Below are 9887 nucleotides of genomic sequence, written 5' to 3'. Positions count from 1 at the left end.
ACAAAAACTCAACATACTAAGAAACCAAATAAACACAGCCATAAAACTATGCTCACCAGATAAAATTAACTATGAATTAGACAAAATAAAACAATACTTCATCAACATCAATAAGTTTCCTCCACAAGCCGTAGAAAACATTACACGCACACACCTAGACAGAAAGCAAAATCAACCAACAAAAGTAAACATATCTCACGAATCAAAAAATCACGAAACCATATACTGCTGCATACCATATATTCCTGACATCAGCAGAAAAATAACCAACATTTGGCAAAAACTATCAACGAAATATGACATTCCAGTTGATAACAAATATATTCAAAAACCAGGCACAAAACTGAGGTCTATACTATGTAAAAACTACACTGACAAACACCACACCAACATTATTTATAAAATACAATGTGATAACTGCCACGACGTCTATATTGGAGAAACAAGTAGAAAAATGGGAACCAGATTCAAAGGACATAAAAAGTCACCTTCACACGTTTTCGAACACTGCAAGTCAAATAAACACAACATAACCATAGAAAACACTCAAATACTAAATAAAGAAACAAACATAAACAAACGCAAAATTAAAGAAGCCTTACTTATACAACAACTTAAACCCAAAATAAACCAATATAAATTAACGCCTTTATAGCTATATTAATATAATAAAATTTTATATTCAAACATCTAACACCGCTCTCTACATTCCGACATTCAGTTACACAACCCCTTCCAAACATGTGGTCAGCTTCGGGTCAGTTACCTCTTTCTTTGTGAACCTGACGATGACCGAAGAAGGTCGAAACGTTGTTCGCTCTTCCATGTAAAATATTTTCTCAACCCAATCGAGCCATTTTTGCACATGTAGTTATGATGATTGGTACGAGAAAAAAAAAAAATCGTATATAGAGAATATAAATTGTTTGATAATTATCAAAATTTTTGTAATGTAATCAGTCAAGTAGACTAGTATATGGGAGTAACATATTAAGAAAACTCTAGTGTTTAGTAAACATAAAAGATATCACACACGGTAAAGAACAACATGGAAATGAAATCCAAAGAGCTATTGAAGTGAGTGTAAAATCTTCCAAATAAACAATTTATTCATGTCTTATCTGAATGAGGTTAAACGTTTTATAAACTTAAGAAACACCGAGATAAATTAATTCAGTCAGTATTTATTAGACGATTAGGTGTGACAGCATTATTACAGCTAATTATGTGATTGATAGTTGTACAGAAATATTTGTTCATGCTGATTACTGAATAAAGAAATAGAAGTGAGTGAGTACAAGTGAATTTGTAACAAAATATTACATAACAACTATGCATTTCAAAAAAAATTATAAATAATTTAATTATGGGTTCAAAGCCAGGGTGTTTTTTAAAGTAATTATGACAATAAAAGTACTTTTTTTTGCGTTTATTTCTTTTGTATGCAGTAAGATTTTTACAGCTTCTTTGAAGGGAAGAGAAAAATCTGAAGGAATATTACGTGTTTAAGTACAAATTATTCAAAGAATAGTCAATGAACTCCGATGCATGGAGGATGTTGGATGAGCGGTTAAGCTTATGCTAACAGTAATATTTAGCTGAGTTAAGAAAACTACAACACATAACCACGATTTTGTGTTAAGATATCTAAAAAGGAGAAAACTGACAGAACCATAATGTGTAATATTTATAATGAAGATTACACTGAAACCAGAAAATAACCAGTATAGTGATTATTTTTATCACAGTTATTAGGGTGATAACCGTGATTTACTTTAACCATTGACTTGTGAAATACTCGCAATCACTGTAGAGCACGTGGCAAAATACCAAATGACAATTACTGTATCTTTGGTTTTAATAGTTTAGAAACGAAATTTATGGTATATTGATAATGATACAAAATACAGTTAAATTTGAACTCAACATCAAAGTAAACTATCATTAACTGATTACTACTTGGTCCTAGTTATTTAAGAGATTGTGATACAAGTAAAATAGTTTTGTTGTAGAGAATGGTTTTAGTTTTAAGAAAGGAGGTTTTAGGGTTGTTTAAGAGTTCTTCTGGTTTATATGAATTTTACTTCAAAGGTTTTCATCGTTTCTTTGTATTAGTTTCTTGTCAAAAACACCTTGGATGTGATAAAATGAAATCAAAACTGGCGACTAAAGTGTTAGCTACACTTAAAGCGTTGATAAGAATTTTACAGCAAATATCCATTCACTGGTTAACCAGTTTCTGTTCAGTTTAGAGTATTATGATGAATAAAACAACAACAACAAAACATCAATGCGTAGCTTATTTAACTGAATATTTAATGTACATTCTTATCAATACTGTCAGTGTAGCTACCAGTTTGGCCTTCAGTTTTTATTTTATTCTTTCAAGCTAAGTTAAAAGACTTGATAGTTATTTTAGGTTTATCAGAAAACCGGGAGGTTCTCAAAAATGAATGATTTTGTATTCGCCCCCTTTTCTGGCTTTCAGTAATTTTGATGGGTTTATGGTTGTTTCTCTGATAAGTTGATTTGTCGTGGTTCAGGCGTGAAGAAAAACTATAAAGGTGATCTTGATGGTGATTTGACAAGTGGTGTTTTAAAACTTTCTGCCTGAAATCGATAAACCGATCACGAGCAGCAGATCCAAACAGCAGAGACCCGTCTCATGTAGACCAGCGCATCACGTCCCAAAGAAGACACAAAGCCAGAACTTGAGTTTATTGCATCACAAAGGTCAGTTACATATTACAATTTCACATACAATTATATGCATGGTAATTAACTTTATACTTAACAGAAATTTACAACATATTTTGTTTATAGAGTTCATAGATACAAAACATAAATTATAAAATTACTAAACATTGAATATATTGGTAAAATAGAGAACATAACCTCACATTGAATAATATAAACAAGATACACATGATTATTAATGAATATATTTGGTCCATTGTTTCTTATGGCCATTAAACTGATAAAAGAGGGAGGTAGAGCCACAAGGTAAAACTCTCAAGTTGGTTGTTTTAGTGAGTGCTTGTTTTGTGACTAATGTGATTTAAGGGAGGAAAAAACTTGGTCCATGAGGCGGCGGGTGTTTGTGCAACATTGAATAGGTTATTTCGGGTTTTGGTCTTATTTTAGTATAATGACGTTGAATTTCTTGTTTTCTATAAGTAAGAGCCGATTGTATAGACGTGAATTCGGTAGGCAATTCGTACTGCTTTTAGTTGGGTAGACTCAAGTGGCACAGCGCAATGTCTGCGAACTTACAATGGCAGAAACTATAGTGGGCAAAGCACAGATAACCCCTCGTGTAGCTTTGTATTTAATAACAAACAACAACCTCAAGCCAAGTTTTACAAAGATGTGAGGCATGTTGTATGTTACTGGACATTCGTATTCCACAACAGATTTTATATAGGCATTTTATATTATCATTATCGAAACCCGGTTTTAGCGTTGTAAGTCAGCGAACATACCGCTGAGACACTGGGGATAAAGGTAAATAGACAAAACACTTCAATTTTTTAATACGAACTGTTTTTATAATAGAAAAGGTAGATTGACAAAATACTGCACTTACTTGGAATGTTCTGTTTTATGATACAAAAGGTAGATAAACAAAATACCGCACTTTCTTGAAAAGTTAGCTGGACATAGTATTGCATTTTCCTGGAATGTCATTTTTATAATACAGAAATATAAATAGAATACTACACTTCTCTCAAAATATTGTATTCTGTAATTTTGAATAATTTTGGCTTCTTTTAACTACGAAAGAAAATTACATTAATTAACAAACGAATATATACTGACCAAATAGGAAAGGAATTCGAGTTATTTTTTTTTATTCTTTATGGCAGGGGCGTAGATATTTTACACCCAATGGGGTGGGGTATAATTTTTTCAACCACTTACGTGGATTCTTCAATTTACAAATTGGTAATCTCTGATTACGTGAACCTGAAAGCTGTAAACATGTAGTCACAGAGTAATCTTGTTGCCACGATACTTGCATGTATATTTTGGCCTACTGACTGATACTTACGAACTATCGCTTAGATGGAAAAGCTTAGAAGCACGCATATGTTGAAGATGTACATTTCGGCTACTGAAAAAGCCTACGTCTAGGCCTAATTATGTAATTCGATTGGTAAGAACACGAGAATCACAAGAACAAACACACAATTTGTAGGCCTGTGACACAATAAAACAATTCAACAAACCAAACTGTAGGGGGGTAATGATTGTATGCAATATACCCCCCAACTAAAATAAAGGGGAGATGTATACCCTCCATCCACCCCAGGATCTACGCCGCTGTTCCATAGTTTACAATATCACAGTGAATCCGGTAAGGTTAAGTTTTATTGGTTTTTTACACAGATGTACGAAGACAGACCACGATATCTACAATACTAAAGTCTGTAACATCCACATTGGTAAGACCTACTTGTGATTAGTGTTGTGTTACCTCAGCTGCATAATATTTAAAAAAGGGAAATACGATAAACACAAGACTTTATTACTACTAAAATACATGTAAAATGATAATAAATACACGTGATTTTTAACATAAGGATATACTGTTAGTGCAATCAGTACAAACATTTTAAATAATTAAAACTACAAAGTCGTTTATTTTAAGAAGTTTAAGAAAGCCTTCTTCTTGTAGCCCATGCTAGATGTAGAGCAACAAACAGTTAATTGAGTATATCCAACACAGGTTAAGGAACCTTGTCATCTGAAGCATGTGCTCTACTAGTCACTGCAAATAATGAGAGTTTTCCAGGCTAGTAAGCAAGCAGACACCTAAGGAACTTGATAAGGAAAGCATTAACAATGAGAGACGTCTGTTTTAACCACTAGGAGGAACCGGGTAGACTACTGTTACAGCTTTAGTTCGAAGTTACGTGTGTCTTGACCGCTAAGAGGAACAAGGTAAGCTACTTTTACAACTTTAGTTTGAATTTACATCTATCTTAACCACTAGGAGGAACCAGGTAATCTATTGTTAGAACTTTATTTAGAAGTTACGTCTGTCTTAACAATTAGGAGGAACTAAGTTAGCTATTGTTAGAACTTTAGTCAGAAGTTACGTCTTTCTTAACCATTAGGAGAAACCAAGTTAGCTATTCACTTGATGTATCAGATTAAGTTTAAGAAAGCCTTCTTCTTGTAGCCCATGCTAGATGTAGAGCAACAAACAGTTAATTGAGTATATCCAACACAGGTTAAGGAACCGTGTCATCTGAAGCATGTGCTCTACTAGTCACTGCAAATAATGAGAGTTTTCCAGGCTAGTAAGCAAGTAGACACCTAAGGAACTTGATAAGGAAAGCATTAACAATGAGAGACGTCTGTTTTAACCACTAGGAGGAACCGGGTAGACTACTGTTACAGCTTTAGTTCGAAGTTACGTGTGTCTTGACCGCTAAGAGGAACAAGGTAAGCTACTTTTACAACTTCAGTTTGAATTTACATCTATCTTAACCACTAGGAGGAACCAGGTAATCTATTGTTAGAACTTTATTTAGAAGTTACGTCTGTCTTAACAATTAGGAGGAACTAAGTTAGCTATTGTTAGAACTTTAGTCAGAAGTTACGTCTTTCTTAACCATTAGGAGAAACCAAGTTAGCTATTCACTTGATGTATCAGATTAAGTTTAAGAAAGCCTTCTTCTTGTAGCCCATGCTAGATGTAGAGCAAGAAACAGTTAATTGAGTATATCCAACACAGGTTAAGGAACCGTGTCATCTGAAGCATGTGCTCTACTAGTCACTGCAAATAATGAGAGTTTTCCAGGCTAGTAAGCAAGCAGACACCTAAGGAACTTGATAAGGAAAGCATTAACAATGAGAGACGTCTGTTTTAACCACTAGGAGGAACCGGGTAGACTACTGTTACAGCTTTAATTCGAAGTTACGTGTGTCTTGACCGCTAAGAGGAACAAATTATGCTACTTTTACAACTTCAGTTTGAATTTACATCTATCTTAACCACTAGGAGGAACCAAGTTAGCTATTGTTAGAACTTTAGTCAAAAGTTACATCTTTCTTAACGACTAAAATGAATCAAGTTAGCTATTGTTAGAACTTTAGTTACAGAATAATCCGTTGAAACATCAACAGTTATACTATTAAAACAGTTTTATTATAAACCTTTGTAAGTGCTGTTTTCAAGCGTAGTTTACGTTATTATAGATAAGCACTGACAAACATAATCCATCTGGTTTACGTGTTATAAAGGAACGATATCAAAATTCAAACAATAACTCTATTTAATGTGTTTATATACATGAACCTTCCTGTTAGTGTATAGGTATATCATATTAAACATGAAAAGGACTTTCGTGACAACAGTCTCTTCACTTCAACATAATATCAACAATCCAACACAACTTTTACACTCCATTGATTTTAGCCATCCATGTAGAATGCAGACTCTGGACTCCATAAGTATTATATTTTAAGCAAAAGCTGTTAAAACAAAGAAATGAAACAGTTTTAATAAAAATAATACAGTCACACACACATATATATGTATACACACGTACAAAATAATACAGTAATATATATATATACACATTTACAAAACAAAGCATGTTTTCGTGTTCTCCATACTGAGGTGTTTTTTTTATTAATTTTGTGAGATAACAGTTGCTAGCAAACTGAGAAATTCGTCCCTAAAATCTAAAGATGTCTTTGATGTAAAGGAATTTATCGTGTATTTGGGTTAGCGAGCCTAGAAGATCACTTCCTAATATAGATTAAGTAACGTTCGTTATCACCTTTATTATTTATGTAAAATATTTTCCTAATTTTACAAAACTGATCCTCCTGATTTCTAGCAGCAGACGTAAAATAACGAAAAGACAAAAAGTTAAGAGTCATTCTGGATCGCGTTAAAACACACTATAAAGAATCTCACTGAATCTAGTCTTGTTTTCAGAGATTCAGACTTGTAATAGTTTGGCCTATATAGCCCTATGATATTTAGGTTACGTACCCTTTGGCAAGAGAAGCGTTAACAAGGAAAATAAATAAAATATTGCCATGATGCTCTTCGTTCTGGTTTCTTGTGTCAATATTCCTCCAGTGTAAAGTAGGTGTTGAGATTCTTGAACGTTACCACAGGGTAAGTGAGAAAACCATATACCTAGTCCTTCAGTATTACTACAGTAACAACAGAATGTTTATACCTAGTCCTCCAGTGCTGCTACAATAACAACATAACGTATATACTTAGTCCTTCAGTGTTACTACAATAACAATATAACGTGTATAACTAGCCTTTCAGTGTTACTACTATAACAACAGAATGCATGTACCTAATCCTTCAGTGTTAGTATAATAACAACATAGTGTATATACCTAATCCTTCAGTACTACTGTGGTAAAAACGTGATGTGTGTACCTAGTCCTTCAATGGTACCACAGTTACGACAGAGTATTATATATACACACACATCTAATCTTTCAGTGGCACTACAATAATAACAGAATGTATATGCCTATTTCACCAGTGTTATGAAAATAATAGGAATTTCCTCAAAACTCTTTAACAGAACATTCGGGCTACCTTTAAAACAGACTTATTTTTTCACAGCCTTCCTTTTCCAAAGTTAAAATTGATAATCAACAGAAGGGGATTTTTCACGTTTATTAGAAAAAGTCAAAATTTTCCTATTTGTTCATATTATTATTTTACAAGTCTATAGCAAAATGAACTGTTTCTTTCGCAATAAAACCAAAACAGACAACTATACCAAACGCTGTGAATGTCCATGACCTATCTAAAAGTTGATTATTTTTCATTGAAAGTTGATCTCCGTGGTTACAACTAGATAATAGATGTGATGTTGTTCTGAGGGGTTGCATGTGTACACGACGCGTGTTTACACCAAATCTGAGAAACAAAGAAATTTGGGTCAGTACATAATTGCAAGACACAAAGCTTTATTTAAAACACTGTTTTAATCGTATTTATTGTATTTGAAAAGGCTGCTTCTTTACTGGTAGAGTTTTATTACGTGTTCACTGAGGGTTGTGTCTTACTCTAGACATATTTAACTATTACTGTGCATTAGAAAAAGCCAACGTATAAATAATTAAAAAGCATAATTTAAAATTATGTTTGATCAGATTAAGTACTTACACTGATGACAAGTTTGGTGAGATCTCCAGTACTTACACTGATGACAAGTTTGATCAGATTAAGTACTTACACTGACGACAAGTTTGATGAGATCCAGTACTTACACTGATGACAAGTTTGGTGAGATCTCCAGTACTTACACTGATGACAAGTTTGATCAGATTAAGTACTTACAGTGATGACAAGTTTGATGAGATCCAGTACTTACACTGATGACAAGTTTGGTGAGATCTCCAGTACTTACACTGATGACAAGTTTGATAAGATTAAGTACTTTCACTGATGACAAGTTTGATCAGATTAAGTACTTACACTGATGAGAAGTTTGTGAGATCTCCAGTACTTACACTGATGACAAGTTTGGTGAGATCTCAGTACTTACACTGATGACAAGTTTGGTGAGATCTCAGTACTTACACTGATGACAAGTTTGATAAGATTAAGTACTTTCACTGATGACAAGTTTGATCAGATTAAGTACTTACACTGATGAGAAGTTTGTGAGATCTCCAGTACTTACACTGATGACAAGTTTGATCAGATTTAGTATCTACACTGATAACAAGTTTGATCAGATCCACTACTTAAACTGCAGATCTCGGTAACACAGTGATCTAACGAAATAGAAATAACTTTGTTTATATCATTATGTAGAATGATATGGCTTTACCATCTTTACAAAATAATCCAAAACACACATCTGACAATATAAAATATCACAAGTATTTTGTTCAAATGTTGCTTATTTCATTACCAACAGGTAATTTTAACATGGTAACAAAACTAACATGCTAGCCAGCCATGGTAACAAAACTAATGTTTTAATCAACGTTTATTGTTATCCAAATCAGATATGTGATGACTGGACTTATGATCTGAAACTGATCATCTGAGCTCACACTATATCCACTAGATTTGCATAAGCTTCTCTCACTTGCCTCTTTTAAAGTCAATCACAGAATTTAAAGTATTTCAAATTGTTTTTGAACAATGTCCAGACCTCAGTAAAGAAATATTGATGTTTTACCACTTGAAAAACCATCAGATGAATGAAAACTGGCTGATCAGAGCAGGTTAATACAAATTGGTTACATGTACCATTAGCATGAATGTAGCACTATATCCAAACCAATATTACACATCTGGACAGCTTCATTCAAAACACAAACAGATGACCAGTATCTGCCAATTTAGGTCACCCACAACTAAAACTATTACCAGAGAACCAGTCTTAACAATGCCATCCGTTTACCAGACATAGCGGAAACTGGATAATGTGTCAATGTACAGACGGTTAGAGCCAGACTTTACGTGATAAACTGAATGATGTATCAGTTATGGATGGTTACACACTCAGTGAGGTGTATTCTCATCACAACAAGTGACACAAGATATTTTTACAGATAAGTTAACCATTTAGAGATAGTTTGTGGGCTAATTTCGAAATAGTTATTACATTGACCATAATTTAATAGGAGATGATGTACATACTATGTACAGCTGTCAATGTACCCTACTTAATTAAGACATCTTTAGATGTCTTAAGAAAGTATCATAGGTTATAATGGCTATAAACTTTATAATGTTTAGGTACATTTTATATAAACAAATAATGGCTATAAACTTTATAATGTTTATGTACAGTTATATAAACAAATAATGGCTATAAACTTTATAATGTTTATGTACAGTTATAAAAAGAAATAATGGCTATAAACTTTATAAT

The 9887-nt window shown here is 33.1% G+C and overlaps 2 long non-coding RNA genes across 3 annotated transcripts in view; one reads left to right on the top strand and one right to left on the bottom strand.

The window, feature by feature from the left end:
• Positions 1 to 6140: 6140 nt before the first annotated feature.
• LOC143257452 (uncharacterized) lies at positions 6141 to 8449 on the bottom strand. 2 transcript variants are annotated; one of them, XR_013031857.1, is made up of 3 exons: positions 8162 to 8449; positions 7773 to 7912; positions 6141 to 6483 (listed from the first exon to the last, which is right to left on the bottom strand). It is a non-coding gene; the product is annotated as an uncharacterized LOC143257452 (long non-coding RNA). The 2 variants fall into 2 exon arrangements; XR_013031858.1 differs by lacking the exon at positions 7773 to 7912.
• The window catches only part of LOC143257454 (uncharacterized), a 10924-nt gene continuing 7534 nt past the window's right edge, over positions 6498 to 9887 (top strand). The window contains exon 1 of the long non-coding RNA XR_013031860.1: positions 6498 to 7141. This is a non-coding gene — a long non-coding RNA (uncharacterized LOC143257454). The remainder of the gene's footprint in view (positions 7142 to 9887) is intronic.

Source organism: Tachypleus tridentatus, chromosome 7 (genome assembly GCF_004210375.1).
Source record: "Tachypleus tridentatus isolate NWPU-2018 chromosome 7, ASM421037v1, whole genome shotgun sequence".
NCBI classification, from domain to species: domain Eukaryota; kingdom Metazoa; phylum Arthropoda; class Merostomata; order Xiphosura; family Limulidae; genus Tachypleus; species Tachypleus tridentatus.
This window is presented reverse-complemented; position numbering and strand designations above follow the sequence as displayed.